Here is a 21,169-nt window from a genome sequence, read left to right as displayed (position 1 = left end):
CAGCTAGACAGGTGTTTATCGTGAAACATTTGCGAGAGGGGGGCAGAGATTGGAGCTCGGACGAGCACTTGCCATGGAAATAACGATAAAACAAAGACAGGCTCAAAAATTCTCTTCTGTGGGAGAGAGGTTGCAGGGAAGAGAAAAGGGCACCCCCCCCCCACTAAGCCACAAAATCTATTTTGTACTCTGTCAAGGCAGAATAGGCTGTTTTTAGCAGCTCCTGCCCAGATGTGGCAACAGTACTCCATCCTTGGACGTACTTGGCTTTTATACAGATAGAGAATTGCATCAGTAGTGAGATATCTTCTGGAGCGGTAGAAGGATCCCACCATTTTCCCAGCAACCTTGGCAACAGATCTGATGTATGTGTTTCATTTCAGATCAGGAGTAAAGGTCAAACCCAGAAGCTTGTCAAAACATGGAACCTCCCCAAGACGAGAGCCATCCATTTCAGAATCAGAGCGTTGATGATGTAAAAATAGGAGCTTGGTTTTAGATGCATTAAAAGTAACCAGCCACCTCTTGCCCCACTGAACCACGCGCTCAATATCAGAGGAGAGAGAATCATGGAGAACATTGTTATTTTCGATCATTGATGTGTTGCCATAGATGGTAGTGTCATCAGCATAGATGTCAACGAATGATTTAAGTATATGTTTTGGGAGATAATTGATGTAGATCAGGAAGAGAGTTGGGCCAAGGATGAACCCCTGAGGTATTCCAGCATTAATACTGTGGGCCTCTGATTTCTGCCCATCAACCACTACTCTTATGAGCCTATCAGAGAGAAATGATTTAATAAATTAGGAAACATTTCCAGTTGTACCGCAGCTGGAAATCTTGTGAAGTAGGCCCCTATGCCTTATCGAAGGCCTTTGATATGTCAAGAGCAATTGCCATAGAAAGGAAACCTTCGTTGAGAGATTAACTAATCCTATGAGATATACCTGTTAGCACATCTGCTGTGGATCTAGCAGAACGGAAACCATATTGCATGTCACTAAGGTTATTTCTGCTGAGGTGGTTGACTACTTCTGTATTTAATATGAATTCCAGCAGCTTACTTATATATATATATATATTTGTATTCCTGTCTGTTTGTTTATTTGTTCACAATTTGATTAATATATACAAAAGGTCCATTACTTTAATGCTTCATTCATTCCTATATATAGTATGATTCTTGTAAAATAGACGATTGAGTGATGAAGTCATTTGCACATTACATTAAGGAAAATCGATTTATTAAATAGCAGTGTGTTCGTTATTGTTTATAGTGTGAGAATTGTTTTAAGTGCTCTATTTAAGTTTATTATTTAAATTTGATTTATATTGATAACATTTAATTTAATTTATTTTTACAAACATCGATTTTTTTTATAAAACAGTTTGTCTTATTTGAGTTTTGAGTTATTTCCCTTTGTTCGTTTCGTTTTTGTTTTCTTCTTCGGCGGATAATCGAACTAAAAATAATTCACACACACTTTCAAGCATTATTTTTGGAATCGGTTCAAGTAAAATAATTTCCATGATTTAGCGGTAAATCTTTAGATTAAGTCGACCTCCACAATTTTCTTTTTGATGATAACTTAGATAGTTTTCGACTATGCTGAATGCAAAAATCGCAGTGAAATTTTGCAGAAATAATTAGTTATAGAGATATAAAAAGTTGTATTATACATTGTATTCTTTGGCGGCCATCTTTTTTTACCCGCGTGCGCGCGCCATAAACAAATCTACGCGCATAGCAAAGTTGGGCGACAAATCATACAGTGCATAAAACAACTTTTTATATCTCAATAACTACTTATTTCTGCTAAATTCCAATGCGATTTTCGTATTCAGCATAGTCGAAAATCTATAAAAGTTGTCATTTAAAAGAAAATTGTGGAGGTGGACCTTTCAGATATATATATATATAATTTGTCTTTAACATTATCGTTTTTTCTACATACTTTCTTAAAACTTTTAAAAGCTTGCCCTGTGTTAAATACCTTTTATGTAAAATTTCAAATGTTTAGACCAAAAATTGGCTGATTAATTTGGTAGAGACCGCAGAGGTCAAATTTAAAAAAACTTTTACCCCAATTTTGACTCCTTAAAATTTATTGTTTTGGGGCCCAAATCAAATTAAAAAGTTTGATCCATGTCCAAGTATCTACATCTAAAATTTAAAGTGTCTAGGTTTAAATTAGCGGAGGAGTTTTGTAGAGTTTTCGATGGTGAAATCGTTGAACTCTGACCCCTTGACAGCCAAATTTCTGGACGAAAACAAATTAAAATGATTTTCCAAAATCTCAATACCTTTATGTCAAATCTCGAGTCTGTAGACTGAAAATTGACAGAGTTATTTGGTAGGGAAATGTATACACACACACTTACAGATAGACAATTCCACTTTTATAGACATGTAGATAGATATACTAGAAAGGTGGCCAGTCATAAAGATACACTTAAATGTGATATTTTAATTTATGCAAATTTCGTATTTATTATTATAGAGTCAATTCTCTATTGATTATTATATTGTACCCAATATATATATAGTAGTGATTTCAAAAGTTTACAAAAATTATGACTTGGGTGCCGTCAGTTAGAATCGAAACAAAAACATATAGCATTCCATCCTTAGTTATTAAGTTTGAAAAGTTTGCCAGAAATGTACTAGATAGGTGAAAATTTTGGAAGGCTAGGCATTGTATGTACTGCGCCGAGATGTAGAAACTCCAGGATGGTATCTGGGGGCACGTTTAATTCACTGGAAGAAATGCAGGGGACTAGAGTTTCATATCAATAAAAGTGTCCATACGAAAAAGGTCTGCAAACTTTTTAAAGGAACCTCATATATACACATATCGTACATATATATATATAACTACTTAATATACTATATATATATATAACTACTTAATATACTATATATATATATATATATATATATATATATATATACTTAATTTACTCACATAAAATTAATATACGAAAGTATAGATTAATGCGTAAACTTTAAGTATTTACTTCAAAAGTGCTCAATACGTAGGTAGAGCTAGTTAGTAAGTTATAAAATATATATGGCGATTAAGCTACACTGAATATTCCGAGTTTCATCCACTCTAGGACTCTTCAGGCTCATAAGCTTAATCGCCATATATATATTTTATAACTTACTATATATATATATATATATATATATATATATATATATATATATATATATATATAAGGAAATGTAGATAACGATATCCTAAAGATGCGTCAGGATAAAGAAGACGAAATAATTTTTTTAAAAATGCGAGTAATTTACCCATATGGTTTGAATATTAAAGTTTAAAAAAAATAACCTACAAGATTCCGAAAATATGGGTCGATTATATCCAGCTTTGCCTCGCTATGGTATTAGAGATAGAACTCATGTTAATAGAAATAATAGAGAATCAGTTATTGAATGCGAGGATATTCTTAGTAAAACTAAAGATATTATGATTAATCAAATTTCTGAGTTGTTCAATTATATAAGGAAACTAAATCAAACAAAAAAGAAGGTTTTGAAGGAAATAGCATCGAAAATATTATTACAACCGGATACGATATATAGGAAAGAATATTTCATACAATGGTACGATTATATTCTGGATATAATCGACACTAAATTATATACGCCACCTGTGGAAGGTATAAAAAATAAATCTAGAAATGTTTGTGTAGTTTTGTATGATAATAAAGCTTTTGACGATATAAATTTACCAAAAATATTAAATAAACAAAAAAAACATACAATTACTACCTAATGAGTTACAGACAAAAGATCACAACCCAATAGTTACATATAAACTAGGGCCAACAATACGTAATAAGGTTTTCAATTATAAAAAGAAAACGGTAGAACATATAAATATAAATGATAAGATTATAAATATTCCAGAATGTAATTCCTCTCCTTTCTGTAATAATGAGATGAAACATATAATTACAGGAGATTTAAAGATAGTAAATAATTCTAAATTAAGAAAACTACTTAGTAAGGGTCCGGATTATAGAGAGCCTAAATGCTTAAATTACACTAAATGCGTTAAAGAAGTAACTAAAGCACTAGAAGGTTTTATTATGTCTATGGTAAAGAAATATAAATTAGCACAGTCTACGTTTGATGCATGGAAAAATAGTATACTTGAATGCGTAAATGAAAAGGTTAAACATATAAAAAAAATTTAAACACCCTAGAAAAACCAATCCTCTTTTAAAAAATTCAGAAATACTGGAGGAACTTAAAATACTTCAAGACAAGTTTGTAATAGTTCCGATTGATAAAGCAGCGAATAATATAGCTTTTATATGTAAAAAATATTATATACCACGTTTATAGGAATTACAGGTAACGTTTCAGATACCTATAAAGTTAGTAATATTAATTTAGATAGCATTATTCTGAATAATAGTTATATTAGTGAAAAAGTAGGATTCAAGTTAGACGAAAAAAAAATTCCATGTATATATTGGATACCTAAAATGCACAAAAATCCAGTTAACGCTAGGTTTATTGTAGGTTCACAGACGTGCATGATTAAACCTTTAAGTAAAGCTATATCTAAAATATTTAAATTACTTATAAATCAAATGAACAATTTCCACCAGAAAAGAAAATTCTATAGTCATATTAATCTATTTTGGGTAGTAAATAATTCACAACCAGTGAAAGAAAAATTAGATAAAATAAATTCCAGAATAAAAGCAAAATCTATAGCTACTTATGATTAAAATTCAGCACGAAAAACTTATAAAAGAATTAAATGATACTGTGGATTTAGCTTTTGAAGGTGGCAAAAGTGAATATATGGACTTTAAAATACCTTTAGAAACACTGGTGTAAAAATAAAAATAGCAAAACTAGTGTTTCTAAAGGTATTTTAAAAATACTTGTAAGTCATCTTATTAAAGAATGTTATTTTCAAATAGGAAATAAAATATTACTCCAAACGATAGGTACCCCAATAGGATTGGATCCAGCACCATTTTGGGCAAATCTGTATTTACATAGACTCGAGTATATATATATATATATATATATATATATATATATATATATATATATATATATATATATATATATATATTAAATTGTAATTCAATGAATTTCAAAAAGCTCTCATTGAAATGAATTGCTCTATCTTGCATATCGAGCAATTCTTGTTTAGATGGGATAACTTATAAAATATTATTGCCAGTAATATTTTGTAAATCTACAATCTCACGTTTCCATGACAACTGATTGTTAAATAAAAACTATTCTGAAGTATATATATATATATATATATATATATATATATATATATACTCGGGGTTTTTTATTCAAAAGTAATGGACTAGTGAATTCAACGAGGTTGTTAGATAGTGGTCAATAAAAAGAGCTGATAATACTTGTTTATTGTTATATAAACATGCTCACATCCCGCTGCTACAAATAGCCACTTGTTTCAATCAAACAACAGATATCATCAGGCAGCGACTTGACGACTTGACTATTCAAATGTTCAATTGAACATTTGAATAGTCAAGTCGCTGCCTGATGATATCTGTTGTTTGATTGAAACAAGTGGCTGTTTGTAGCAGCGGGATGTGAACATGTTTATATAACAATAAACAAGTATATATATATATATATATATATATATATATATATATATATATATATATATATATATACTTCATCACAAATAAAAAATGATATATCTAAAACATAACTTTCATGGGTGTAGGAGATTTATAGATGACCTGATATGTATAAACGATAACGATGAATTCGAAAAAAATAAACGTCTTATATATCCAAAGGAGTTAGAATTGAATTGTGAACAGAGGACAACAGGCTACATTTCTGGATTTAGATATAAAAATTGAGGATGGGATTTTTCTTTATAAAATATTTGATAAAAGAAACTCTTTCCTCTTTCAAATAGTGCGTATGCCGCATAAAGATAGTACCTGCCCTGTTTTTTATGTTTTATGGAACCATTATGTCAGAGTTTTTTTTTTTAGAATAGCTCGCGTTACTTTAAAATTAATAGATTTTATACCACCAGTTTCTAGGTTAGTAATAAGGACGATAAAACAAGGTGGGGATAAAAATAAAATATTTAAACAGTTAAATAAAGCATTTGTTCGGTATCCTGATGCTTTTGAATCGTTTAAGATTAACCAGAATATATTAATAAAGGAAATCCAAAACTATATTAGTAATGTATAAAACGTATTTATAAAATATATATATATATATATATATATATATATATATATATATATGTATGTATGTATGTATGTATAAATATTTTTAACCTTTATATATATTTAATTTTCAATAAATAAGAATGTAAATATACAAAGTACTGATCATAATGGGGGTGATAAGTAGTCAAATGGATTAATCCTAATCTTATAAATACAAAACTGGTAAATTAAAAAATATATCCATTTTGAATTTGGAAATAGATGAATCTCACAGTAAAGAAATTCATTTTTATAACATGAATAAGTAATTAAGAATAGGAAACTAGATCTAATATTTATAAAATATTTTTTCCTAAGATTAAGGGGGGGGTTATCAACACTGCTGGGGAGCCATGATGTAATATACTGTTTTGTTTTTAAATCCCCGAAACGGTATTTCATGGTAAACAGCTGATGATCCCTTAGAAAAATAAATTATTACTGGTACTATAGTGAATTCGAGAGAGCAAGTTGATGCAGTGATTGCAGGTGATTGAATGACTTACTGACTAAATAGTTTTCTAACGAATTATAAAAAATATTTTTTTGCATAGTTTTAAAGGTTAAAAACTTTCAAGACTATATATATATATATATATCATTATTATTATTTGAAAAACAGTTTAATGGAAATCAGAATGTTTGCCTTTGATAGTTTTGAGTTGTGTATTTTTGTGGAGAGAAAGTTAATTATTAATTGAAAGCCACTCTTATTTTATTTATTTTTTTTATTATGATTGATCGTTCCATTTTATAATTGAGAAAATATGCACCAAATTGCAACCCCAAAAAGGAAATGCATTAAAAGATGACTTAAAAGATAATTGCAACCACTTCCTAAAAATAGGCTTACTATTTCGTTCATATGGAACAAACTAGAAATATTTGATCAGTGGTGAAAATTAATAAACTAAAAAAAAAAAAATCTCAACAAAAGTTTATAGCTACTTTTGGTACAACTTGAGGATCGAACCTGAAACCGTCTAGTTGATAGTCTACAGTTCTAACCACTAAGTCACGGGAAAGGCACTGATGCTAAATGACATCTGCAATGTTTGTATATAAGCATTGACCGCTACTTGATAGTGCTCTATTTGTTTACTTACAAAAAAGATTTGCTGTGTGTGTATGTATAGTGTGAATGTGATTGTGACTGATGATGTCATCATATCTAGCTGCACAGATGATTCTTTATTAATCATATGTATGTGGATGTTGAAAAATAATAATTATATATATACTAGAAGAGGCGCCTGGTCTTGCTCGGTTGTAAAATCCACATAAATATAATATTTTAATTAATGCAGACGTCATATATATTATTAATTCTGTGGTACGATATCTTCACGAACCCGAGTTGGCCGATGGTTTCGTGATCACCACATATTTCGACTGGTCTTTCTGTTTCCTTCCACGCCCACGTTGCTTTAAGATCCGTAGAAAGAAGAGATGAGTACGGTCCAATCGACGAAGGTTGGGTTGTTGCTGGAGAGAAGAAAAGTTGCCAAGCACACAAAAGACAATGTCGGAAAGCGCTTGTTATAAACAATAACAGCGTTTATTAACACAATCTTTAAAAAACACCACGGAATGGGAGTGATTGTGGTTGACTGGCAGAATAAGGTTTTCTTAGAAAGGCTTAACTTCAATTAGGCAGAGTTAATGATGTAGAACGGAGTGTCAACGGATTTGGTTCTTTAAGCGGCGACAAAAACGAACCAACTCGATTTTTCGCTTTGGGTATCCTCTATTTATTGGCCCAAATCCTTGAACAATCAGTGTCTGATTGGTCAGCCAATGGGGATTGCCGACTAATGGCTATCGTCGTAACAATCCCCCTGGCTAGCCCCTGATTGGTTTTAGATAATCGGCCAATTAGTTGCAGTCATTGGGAGGGGCTATACGGAGCAATTCTGTGATTAGTTAATTAACGATGTATAGCCGCCCAGCCTTGTGCCAAACTTGTGCTAGGCCGACCCACAATGTTTGCCAACTTAGAAATATATTTATTGTTTATAATTTTGAAAATTATGATTTTTCAGCAAGTGCGACCACCTGCACTTTGTTTTAGTTTTATATGTTATTGCTCGAGTCACAATCTCCTTGCACTTAAAATGTTGGATTCCAAAAACAAATTTATTTTAATAATGTTTTTTTATAATTTTCAAAGGTCGATACACCTGCAGATGGTTTTTGTTTTCTTGACAGTTCTATAGGTCAATCCTGCTCTTTCTCGGGTCATCATCTCTGTGCACTCAATGACAGTTTATTACACTTGGTTCTTAAAAATGTTTGCTACCCAAACGAATTTTATACTGTTCAATAAAACAATTATTATTATAATTTGATTAATTATCATTTAATTAACTTCGCCAGTCAACCTTTTGACACATTTAATTAAATTAAAAGTGTCATAATTCTCGTTCGATCATTATATATTATATTGTACCCAATAAGTGATTTCAAAAGTTTTTTGGATTATGATTGATCGTTCCATTTTATAATTGAGAAAATATGTACCAAATTGCAACCCCAAAAAGGAAATGCATTAAAAAATGACTTAAAAGATAATTGCAACCACTTCCTAAAAATATGCTTACTATTTCGTTCATATGGAACAAACTAGAAATATTTGATCAGTGGTGATGTTGAAAAATGATAATTATATATATATACTAGCAGAGGCGTCTGGTCTTGCTCGGTTGTAAAATCTACATAAATATAATATTTTAATTAATGCAGACGTCATATATATTATTAATTCTCGTTCGATCATTATATACTATATTGTACCCAATATATAGCAGTGATTTCAAAAGTAAAATATATATATATATATATATATATATATATATATATACCTTGAGTGTTATCAGCTAGAATCAAAATCGAAACCAAAACTTATGGAGAATTCTTGGTAAAATTATTTATTACAAGATTCAAACAAGCAAGCAAGCAAGTATGCTAGAACGGTCTACGGAGTTTTATAATAATTATATATATATGGCTTATTCCATGTCAAATCCACAAGAGGGTTAAACCATGTCCGACACGGATTTTTTTTCCAAATTTGCTACACTTATAGATCTCCATTAAAGGAATTGAATGGCACTTGTTAAACATCTCAAGGTCAAGGGGTTTCTAAGATATGATCTTGACCTTTTTTAAAAAATCTCAATTTTTATGGAAAAGTGACCAACTTTAAAAGACGATATCTCTGTTATTTATGGGCCTACAAAGTTCATTCATATATCATTCTAAAACATTTGAATAGATTTACAATTTTATCTGGGGATTTTTTTTCAAGGTCAAATTTCAAAAAGTTGACCTTGATCATGACCTTTTACCTAAATTATCTCAAAAAGCGTAATTTTCATTTTTTTTTTGTACTTTTCACAAATATTTGTCTATCTTTTGACAGTATATATTCCAAATTTCATGATGGGTTTTGCACTAGAATCATTCCTACAAGCGTTGTTAAGAAGTGGCCTAAATTCAAAATGGTAGAATGTAGTACCTGCTACTTCATATAAAAACATTTTGAAAAAATATTTGAAAAAATCCGTATCGGACATGGTTTGTGCCCCCCCCAAAAAAAAAATTTGTCAATTTGACATGGAATTGGAATGAGTCATATATATATATATATATATATATATATATATATAATTATTACAATAATGATTGTTTTAAAATACCTGTGGACACTAGTGTTTCATCCTTTCTGGAATCATCAGTACAGGGTGATACAATTACTACCGGTCAAGAGACTCGAAGCTTGCCACGATGCCATCTCCGACTCCATTAGTGAGGAACAAACCTCATGGCCAATTTCAAGCGCGAGAAATATTGTTAAAATTTTAACATTTATTTTTTAAATGTCTTAACATCTGGCCATGGTGATCTAATGGTTATAACATAATGGTTCATACATGTCGAACTTTCTATTTCAACCTTCAAGTGCTCAATAATAATAATAATAATAATAATAATAATAATAATAATAATAATAACAATAATAATAACAACAACTATAACAACAATAATAATAATAATAGCAATAATAACAATAATAATAATAACAATAATAATAATAACAATAATAATAATAACAATGACAACAATAATAATAACAATAACAATAATAACAAGAACGACAATAACAATAATAATAACAATAATTATAATAATAAAAATAATAACAATAATAATAACAATGACAATAATAACAATAACAATAATAATAATAATAATAACAATAACAATAATAATAACAATAACGACAATAAGGATAACAATAATAATAATAATTATAATAATTATAATAATAATAAAAATAATAATAATTATAACAATAATAATAATAACAATAATAACAATAACAATAAAGATAATAATAATAATAATAACAATAATAACAACAATAACGACAATAATAATAACAATAATAACAATAACAACAATAATAATAATAACAATAATAATAATTATAATAATAAAGATAATAACAATAATAAAAAGAATAATAATAATAATAATTATAACAATAATAATAATAACAATAAGAACAATAATAACAATAACAATAATAACAATAATAAAGATAACAATAATAATAATAATAACAGTAATAACAACAACGACAATAATAATAACAACAACAATAACAATAACAATAACAATAATAATAATAATAATAATGGACAACATCGGTGCGTTATATATTATTACCCTTCTTCCTCATTGTGTCCACTGTATTATAAATATAGAACTGGCCCAAAAGAGATAAATTAAAGTAATATTGTGCTACATAGTTCAATACAAATAATAAAATCACATTGTAAGACACCATCTTTAATTTACTCCTTCAATCCATTGCCTCTTGGCAAACAATGTTCTTCATTTTTGCCCTAATTCTTTCAAATGTATCCTTCATGTAATGCTCTGTTGACGTTTATCTTCAGTGAAGAATTACTGCATGTCGAAATTACTACGAGTTCGTTTCTCATACCATTGCAACGATGATCATATATTATTATAATGATATTCGAGGACGAGGCTACATCAAAAGGAATATTTGGCCTTTGTTTAAAAGTCATTTGGCCTCCAAAAAGTATACTTCAAAATGTAACGAACGGACTAATTAAGGAAGGAACAAGCAGAATATTATATAGATTTAAAAGATACTTACAATCATATGGGCGTGGGTTTCTGTGACAGTCCCTGGTGGGTTTTCCAATGAGAAGTTACTGGCAAAGAAATAAAGTAAAATATATTTTTCCAAATGATAATTCAATCTATAAACGACAAAATAGAGGCTGGAAATTTTCGCACATAGCAAAAATCTTAACGTTATCAAAGTATGCTTTATTTACAATTCAGCTTTTTGCCATCGACAAAGAGAGAGAGAGAGAGAGAGAGACTGAGAGAGACTGAGACTGAAAGAGACTGAGAGAGACTGAGACTGAGAGAGACTGAGACTGAGACTGAGTGAGACTGAGACTGAGAGAGACTGAGACTGAGAGAGACTGAGACTGAGAGAGACTGAGAGAGACTGAGTGAGACTGAGAGAGACTGAGTGAGACTGAGAGAGACTGAGACTGAGTGAGACTGAGAGAGACTGAGACTGAGTGAGACTGAGAGAGACTGAGACTGAGTGAGACTGAGAGAGACTGAGACTAAGTGAGACTGAGACTGAGAGAGACTGAGACTGAGAGAGACTGAGACTGAGAGAGACTGAGACTGAGAGAGACTGAGACTGAGAGAGACTGAGACTGAGACTGAGACTAAGTGAGACTGAGACTGAGAGAGACTGAGACTGAGAGAGACTGAGACTGAGAGAGACTGAGACTGAGTGAGACTGAGAGAGACTGAGTGAGACTGAGAGAGACTGAGTGAGACTGAGAAAGACTGAGACTAAGTGAGACTGAGAGAGACTGAGACTGAGAGAGACTGAGTGAGACTGAGAGAGACTGAGAAAGACTGAGAGAGACTGAGACTGAGTGAGACTGAGAGAGACTGAGACTGAGTGAGACTGAGACTGAGAGAGACTGAGACTGAGAGAGACTGAGACTGAGACAGAGAGACTGAGACTGAGTGAGACTGAGAGAGACTGAGACTGAGAGAGACTGAGACTGAGAGAGACTGAGACTGAGAGAGACTGAGACTGAGAGAGACTGAGACTGAGAGAGACTGAGAGAGACTGAGTGAGACTGAGAGAGACTGAGTGAGACTGAGTGAGACTGAGAGAGACTGAGACTGAGAGAGACTGAGAGAGACTGAGTGAGACTGAGAGAGACTGAGACTGAGAGAGACTGAGACTGAGACTGAGACTGAGAGAGATTGAGACTGAGTGAGACTGAGACTGAGAGAGACTGAGACTGAGAGAGACTGAGACTGAGACAGAGAGACTGAGACTGAGAGAGACTGAGACTGAGACTGAGAGAGACTGAGACTGAGACTGAGAGAGACTGAGAGAGACTGAGACTGAGTGAGACTGAGAGAGACTGAGTGAGATAGAGAGACTGAGACTGAGAGACTGAGAGAGACTGAGACTGAGTGAGACTGAGAGAGACTGACTGAGTGAGACTGAGAGAGACTGAGACTGAGAGAGACTGAGACTGAGAGAGACTGAGACTGAGACTGAGAGAGACTGAGACTGAGACTGAGAGAGACTGAGACTGAGTGAGACTGAGACTGAGAGAGACTGAGAGAGACTGAGACTGAGTGAGACTGAGAGAGACTGAGACTGAGAGAGACTGAGAGTGAGACTGAGAGAGACTGAGACTGAGAGAGACTGAGAGTGAGACTGAGAGAGACTGAGACTGAGTGAGACTGAGAGAGACTGAGAGAGACTGAGACTGAGAGAGACTGAGACTGAGAGAGACTGAGACTGAGACTGAGACTGAGAGAGACTGAGACTGAGACTGAGAGAGACTGAGACTGAGTAAGACTGAGACTGAGGGAGACTGAGACTGAGACTGAGTGGGACTGAGAGAGACTGAGACTGAGACTGAGTGAGACTGAGACTGAGTGAGACTGAGACTGAGAAAGACTGAGACTGAGAGAGACTGAGACTGAGAGAGACTGAGACTGAGAGAGACTGAGACTGAGTGAGACTGAGACTGAGTGGGACTGAGACTGAGTGGGACTGAAAGAGACTGAGACTGAGAGAGACTGAGACTGAGAGAGACTGAGACTGAGAGAGACTGAGACAGACTGAGACTGAGTGGGACTGAGACTGAGTGGGACTGAAAGAGACCGAGACTGGGAAAGACTGAGACTGAGAAAGACTGAGACTGAGAGAGACTGAGACTGAGAGAGACTGAGACTGAGACTTTAGTTGTATGGGGTTGTTTGATGTATGTATCGACTATGGAAAGATGTAAAGATGTCAATCACGCTCGCCGCTGTCTGTTCTTTTCTATTTTCTGTTGTTTATTGTAATATAAATAATCATATGAAAATAATATACACTTCAAAAAAATGGCATATCAAAATAATATATACTTAATAAATTGTCATATGAAAATAATACAATAATTTGTCAAATCAAATAATATATACTTAATAAATTGTCATTTCAAAAATAATAAAATACTTTAAAAAATTGTCATATTAAAATAATATATACTTAATAAATTGTCATATGAAAATAATAATTTGTCAAATTAAATAATATATACTTAATAAATTCTGATATTAAAATGATATAAATTTAATAAATTGTCATATTAATATATACTTTTATTATTTTTAATTTCATATAATGACTTGAATTAAGTTTTAAATGTGAAAGTCAAGTACAATGGTGCAATTATACTCTAAACAGAAGCGTTCATATTGAACGCGCCTCTGTCTTATCAAAGAACCTGCTGTTGATTTTATAGGTTGAGCCATTCTGCTTGTGTGGTGATAAAATTTCTTGGATGCAATTATGTTGGTAGGCTGTAAAACACACAAAAAAAAAATTCAAGTCTTATAAAATTCTTTGCAGTTAATGAAAAATAAATTAAGAATATTCTCGTAAGAAATATAAATTTATAACTTAAAATATTGCAGCATTAAGAATTGATTATATAATATTATAAATTGATTTTTTTTTAATTCTTAATGCTGCGATATTTAAAGTTATCAATTAATTATATTTTTATTAGAATACCTTGTCCTTTTCTTTTTCAGTTTTAACAACTAGTCCTTTACTTTTCCATGTTTAACCTTAATCATATTACTTTTCATGCTCGCATTTTCCATTGTAATCGATGTTTTTTCTAGGCTTCCAATAAATTCACCTGTTCTTTGTTTAATTTCAATCTTGTTTTTTTTTTGCTCCCATAAACACATATGTAATAACAATGTATGGCACTCGTCTGCTTTCAATAAAATGCCCCCAATTATCTCCCTTTCATTTTTTCATTCTGTTTCACTTGTTACTTCTACTTCCGCGACAGCAGTGAATTGGTAGCAACAGTAGTCGCTGAAGCGACGTGGTTGCTATGGAAACCAGTCATAAAAAGCATCGCTCACCCGCCTTACATATTTTTCGATTTTGAACACTAGAAAATTCATCATAACTTTTTTACTGAACGAAAATTGAAAAAAAAAATTTTTTCACAATATAGCTGAGAAGGTGATCTATAAACTGTAATAATTGTTTGAAATTTGGTCGAAAAATGAGTGAGCGGTGAAGTTTTAAAGCAGCTCTAAATGACTAAAACTACTACTTAATCATATAGCATTTAAACACGACCGTGTTTGAATGCTATTATGAAGTTGTGATTGCAAAAATAAAATTATATCCATATGACTTGGGTGCATCAGCTTGAATCGAAACTGAAACCAAAACTTATGAAGAAAAATATATGTATTTATATATAACTTGAGCTTCTTCAGCGATAATCGAAACCGAAACCAAAACTTATGAAGAATTCTTGGTAAAATTATTTATAAAATAATAGATGACTTGAGTGCCATCAGCCATATTCGAAACCGAAATCAACACTTCTGAAGAATTCTTGGTAAAATTATTTATAAAAAATGGAAGGTCATAACAATTAAACGACAGTCACTCGAAAGTAAGTGTGATATAGAAAATAATACACACGCTATCGCATTAATATATAGATTTTTGTTTAAAGAATAAATGTCCCTGTTCGCTCTTTTGTAAACGCGTCCAGTTATAGCAAGCGATTTCTGCCATCAACGACAATGGAATGTAATTTAAAAAAAAAAAAAAAAAAAAGACGACCAGATGTAGCCGACGTATTCAATGCTACTGATTCATCTTTGATATTACTATCGTCCATGTGCCTATCGTTTATTTGTTTTATTGCACCGGGGAGCTGGTGTCGTACCAGGACGGAACAAGCGTTCTAGAAACGTCTCAACGACACGGACACACCAAGAAACACACCCTGGGAAACGATCATGTTACAATTGATATGATAACGTCATGAGCTGATTAGTAGCATTCCGAGTTGGCCTCCGGGAGTGTTCGCAGCTGGCCCTCGTGTCTACCAGCATAATGCAACACGCAAAAACAAACTCGTCTGTGTGTGGTGACCGAGCACATCCCTCCAAAGGTTATCCTGGTATGTTTCTCTCTTTCTCTCTCGCCCTTTCTTTCGCCCTTCGCTTTTTTTAATCACCCTCTTTCTCTCTCTTCTAAAAAGAGAAGAATCATTGTAAACAGTTGAAGCCGGAGACACCGAATAAGACGATCACATGCCAGCGAGGCTCACGGCAATTTGCGCCGTCAGCGATGGACGTGGGTCTATAATCATCGAAACATTGGCATAGAAAGGACACGGCTGATCTAGAAGAATAAATCATGGTCATAAATCTTGGTATTCTATAGATAGTATTCCAGTTGCATTCATTGACAAAATATGATCTTATTCCAAGAACAGCATAAGGTTGTATTCACTTGTTTCCTAAAGGGTCATATGGATGGGTCAAAAGTATACCCAATTACGAAACCTCTAGGGGTCACATGAGGCAGCATCTGACATAGTTATGTGGAATAAGTCAGAGAGAGTTTCAACCTTGGTTGAAGCGAGTGTCCCTAATGATGGCTGTCTGAACAGAGCTAAAAGAGAGAAACAGACCAAATATCAAGGCCTCGTGTATGATATGAAAAGAAACTGGGATCTTAGGGAGATATCAATCATACCAGTTATCATAGGTGCCACAGGGCTTATGAAGAAGAATCTGAAGTCCTACCTAACTAATATACCTGGTGAACCAAGTGCAAAAGAGATCCAGACAATTGCACTTAAGGGAACAGCGAGGATACTAAAAAGAGCTCTCGGTTGGTTTCAATAAAAAAGCAGAGCAACGTTGGCAGCTGGTTTGGCTGCCCCACACCCAGCATTATAATCTTCAAAGAAAGAAAATTTAAAAAAAAAAAAACTCAAGGAATGGAGAAACAATACTCCCAAAAGAGGGGGACATCAAATCGTAGGAAGCAGTGGGTAGCTGCAAATCAGATCAGAACAAGACACAGCAGGACTGCAGAAAACAAACACAGGTGAAGACAAATGGACTCCCTAATCTGCCCAAAGTGTAAGGAAGCCCCCCAGGATATAGATCACAAGATCCTACACTGTTCAGTCACCTGGAAGGAAGCTGTGCGACAGTCTATCTATCTGATGACAATTTCCAAGACTGGCTAAAAACATAGCGGTAAAGATATCTAGCCCATACGATACTACTACTACTAATAATAATAATACTAATAATAATAATAATACTAATAATAATAATAATACTAATAATAATACTAATAATACTAATACTAATAATACTAATACTAATACTAATAATAATACTAATAATAATAATAATAATAATAATATGATCTATGTTGGTTAATGGTTGACTGCATTATTACACAGGTCGTTAGAAGCCAGGTGCGAACAAAGCTAATCCTCTTATGATGGAAAGTGCCAGAGCTGTTGGACTTGTTACGAAAACGCTCTTTATATAAAACTAGCCTTGTATTAGTGACTAGCCTTGGTGGCCAGCGTTGCCCGGGTGTTTGGAGGTGTGTGTTGATCAAAGAAAAAAAAAGTGGTAGAAGGCTCGAACCCGTACCGCAAAAGAAGGAAAAGAATGTGAAAAAAAAAACGTGACGTCTCTACTGTTGCGTCCATCGCCAAAATGGAAGTAACGAAGGTTTAAATTAAGGCTAGTCAATTGAAAAGAGTTGATGACTTTCATAAATATCGGTAAAAAGCGACCCCCCCTGTAGAAAAGTTGAGGGTGAAGGAATTAATGTTTTTAGCCAATATTTGTCGTCCGAATGGTCGAGCTACAAAATGATACCAATCTCATGAAAATCCGTCATCTTTGTCGAAAGTTTTAGGTAGACATGCAAACATACATACATATACACACATACAAACATACATACATAAAAAAAGGCGTCCTTCGGTCTTGACAGACTATGGATACCCACTGTAAGGGTGCCTGCGCGTGAAATTTTTTGGCAAGAGTTGCGCAATCTCCAACTACACCTCTTCTGGATCAACATTGTTGAATACCAGTAGCAAGTGGAGGTCCAGGACGACTGGAAACAATGCTGAAATAACCGGAAAGCACATACAGCGCCTAGAATTCCCAAATGGTCACCCATCTGGTACTAGCCAGGCTCAACGTTGCTTAACTTCAGTGATCTGACGAAAGCCGGTGTGTCAACGTGATTATGCCGTACATACATACATACATTTAAACAGACAGGTGAGGTTTATATTATAGAAGATTATGTATTTTTGTGAACCCTTATTCTATATATTTACCTGTTACTGTTTGTGTATCATTCTTTATTAGTTGCCTAAGTAAAATAATTGAATTAATGTACATGGTTGTTGTTCCTTTTCTTCAAAAGCTGTTGCGCCCAATTCAATTTTTAGTACTAGCTTATCTTCAAATATAAATTTTGTTTTTCTCCTGCGAGAATTGAACTTTCTTCCAGGGAGAAAAAAATCGGAGACATTCCTCTCTTGATACATCCTTGATTTTGGCGGTGATGGCTCGTTGGAGTTCAGGAAGAGTCTGGCATAAGATATTTTTACATTTTTATAATAACAATCTTATTATTCTGTCAAGTGACTCTCTCTCTCTCTCTCTCTCTCTCTCTCTCTCTCTCTCTCTCTCTCTCTCTCTCTCCATAAAACGATAGACTCTCTACTGTTATATAAAAAGATAGAATCTCTAGTGTTATATAAAAGGAACTTTGTCAGTGTGTGAGTTCGTTCCCTATGGACTCGAAAACGGTTGGGCTGATTTTTATGAAATTTAACATAAAGGTACATTATGTGCCTGGCAGTGTTTTTAGATAGGCTTTGTATGTGAATGTGTTCGATAAGTATCGACAATCGAAATAATCCAGCGAAAGAAGGAACAAGCGATTTTGGCCAAGGTTAACACCTTACACAGCCTAACATCACAAGTGCATTTAAGAAGTTTTATTGCCACACATGCCGAAAGGCCCGACATATAAAATCAAAATGTTCTTAATGATGATGCGCAGTTAGTCGTTACTATTCGAGGAAACATCTCGGTCTATCAATCCAGCAAAACATCTCATAAATCCTCCTCACATTTGAACATTGGCTTTTAAAGAAAAGGCATTTTATTAATCAACTGTTATTTGTTGCTGTTGGATAAATTTTAATCCTAATTTAATTTTTATTTTATTCACTTCTCGACATTTAAAACTTAATCATTAAATGTTTGAAGCAAATCATTGAATATCAAGAAATCATGTACAATGTTTCTTCATTCGGAACTTACAACCATCAACATTATATTTGAAATATCACGCATTAATAAAACAAAGACTATCACACATTCGTGACGGAAACTTGATAGACATACAAGATATAGATTAAAGTTTATTCGCAGCGGCAAAAATAAAAGTTGCCTCAATCTAGAAGAATTTCTCCTTCATCGGCAGAGGACAGAATAGACTGCGTATTATTAGAACAGATACTAGCCAAGAGTCTATGTTCTCAGCGTGCCTAGTACTAAGCAGTCAAAATGCACAAGTGCGAACCTAATATCTACCCAATAACTGGTCACTCAGTTTCTCCAACATTCTATGTGAACGTCTATAAAAGACTGCACTCAAATGACACGAGAATAAAGTACCTCGTTTCCATGTTATTTCCCGCCACGAATCCTATACTCAGAAAACAGTACTCATTTGATCTGCACGAATGTTAGATATTCGACCCCTGATTAAGTAACGATTAACCAGTAAGTAACGATTAAGTTAGCTAGCGTGAATTTTTGACGAGAATCACATTAGTACGTGTCAGTGCAACTTTGCAGCAAACAAAAATATACTCAGCTGCAAATAACGAGATTAAAGCGGGAAGGGGTATCAAATGTTAGCTTCCTAGACAAAACGCGCTAGAAATGCAGCGGAACGAAACGGCGATAAAATGTCGTCATATGTTCGAAAAAAAAAAAAAAAAGCAGTCATTTTCTCGTTGGTATTAACACAAACAAAATGTGCCTGACAATATAGAGAGAATCTCAACGAATTCCACCTCGGTGTCTGCTCGTCTGCGTCTTTCAATTTCCGTTCTATAAGACTAAGTTAAGAAAACTAACTAGGTAAACAAGTAATTAATTACGTGAGCAAACTTTCTCTCTCTCTCTAAATAAATAAATAAATAAAACCTCAGCAAGTCTCCATTATGTTTTCATGCCTGAGTAGATTCGTCCTAAGTTAAACAGAAGATCAACAATTACGAGGGAATCAAAACCCACGCATGTAAAAGCGACGATCGGGGAGTGAAACCAGCAACCGTGCACGTATGTTTAAAAGAAACTTTATTTGATTTATCTAGCAATTTGCTCACTGGTGATAACGCACATATACAAAAGTGCGCATATTGCAAAATTTGTTTAACGTTAAAATGCAACTTGCAACACCAGTTTAATCGCAGAATTCACTTCACATGTGCAAATGGCGAAACGACTTCCGCAGTTCAGTCATTTCACTTAAACAAATACGGTTATTACTAATCTTAGCACGCACATACATTAATAGCGTTTGGACGATTAATCGGAATCGGAAAAGTCCAAATCTGGATGGGGTATCAGAATTGATATCACAATCGAAAAAAAATATATCTATTTTCCAATAACAAAAATAATTTTTTTAATATATACATATTTTTTTTCTAACTTAGTTTTCAATTGCTGGTACTATTGATTGCGATTAAATGATTTAATCTCTCTATCTTATCTTATATATCTATAAAAGTGAACGTGCCTGTGTGTCTGTGTACATTTCCCTAGGCAATAACTGTCAATTTTCAGTCTACAGACTCGAAATTAGATATACAGGGTACTGAGATTTGGGAAAATCTATGTAATCGGTTTTCGGCCAGAAATTTGGCTGTTAAAGGTTCAAAGTTCAACGATTTGACCTTTGAGAACTACCAAACTCCTCCGACAATTTTGGGTCTACACACTCGAAATTTTAGATATAGGTTCCTTGGACATGGATCTAACTTAATAACTTGATTTGAACTCAAAACAATAAATGTTAAGGGTCATAATAGGGGTCAAAGTTAAAAAAATTTACCGTTTTTTTTTTTTTTTTTTTTTTTGCTTAGCATACACCTCCAAACACCCGGGTAACGCCGGGCACCCATGCTAATTGGTGATAAACCTGTTTTTTTGGCAGCCTGTAAAATCTCGTGCAGACAGATGGAATGAAGAGAAAAGAAAAAAAAAAGAAAGAAATGTCCGTCTTTTTGTATGCTTGCTCGATATGCAAATGAGACGCTTTCGGTTGGATATAAAAGAAGAGCCTGATCTCTCAGAAGTGTTGAATTTTTTAACTTGACTATTGAAGTGTCGAGTTGTGTCAACTGTGCGTTGTGTT

The 21,169-nt window shown here is 33.2% G+C and overlaps 1 protein-coding gene and 1 pseudogene across 5 annotated transcripts in view; both read right to left on the bottom strand.

Annotated features, from left to right (window-relative positions):
- Window positions 1-21,169, bottom strand: part of LOC145242585 (monocarboxylate transporter 9-like) — a 138,012-nt gene that overhangs the window by 39,068 nt on the left and 77,775 nt on the right. For all 5 annotated transcript variants that reach the window (XM_080105683.1, XM_080105686.1, XM_080105685.1 and 2 more), the window contains exon 2: window positions 11,456-11,513. The gene's annotated coding sequence lies outside the window, so the exon portion shown is untranslated. The remainder of the gene's footprint in view (window positions 1-11,455; window positions 11,514-21,169) is intronic.
- On the bottom strand, window positions 17,863-17,979 carry LOC145243121 (5S ribosomal RNA; annotated as a pseudogene).

The sequence above is a fragment of the Euprymna scolopes genome, chromosome 21 (genome assembly GCF_053919585.1).
Source record: "Euprymna scolopes isolate OS-2025 chromosome 21, ASM5391958v1, whole genome shotgun sequence".
In the NCBI taxonomy this organism is placed as follows: domain Eukaryota; kingdom Metazoa; phylum Mollusca; class Cephalopoda; order Sepiida; family Sepiolidae; genus Euprymna; species Euprymna scolopes.
Note: the sequence above shows the minus strand (reverse complement) of the source record. Positions and strands in the feature narration are given on the sequence as shown.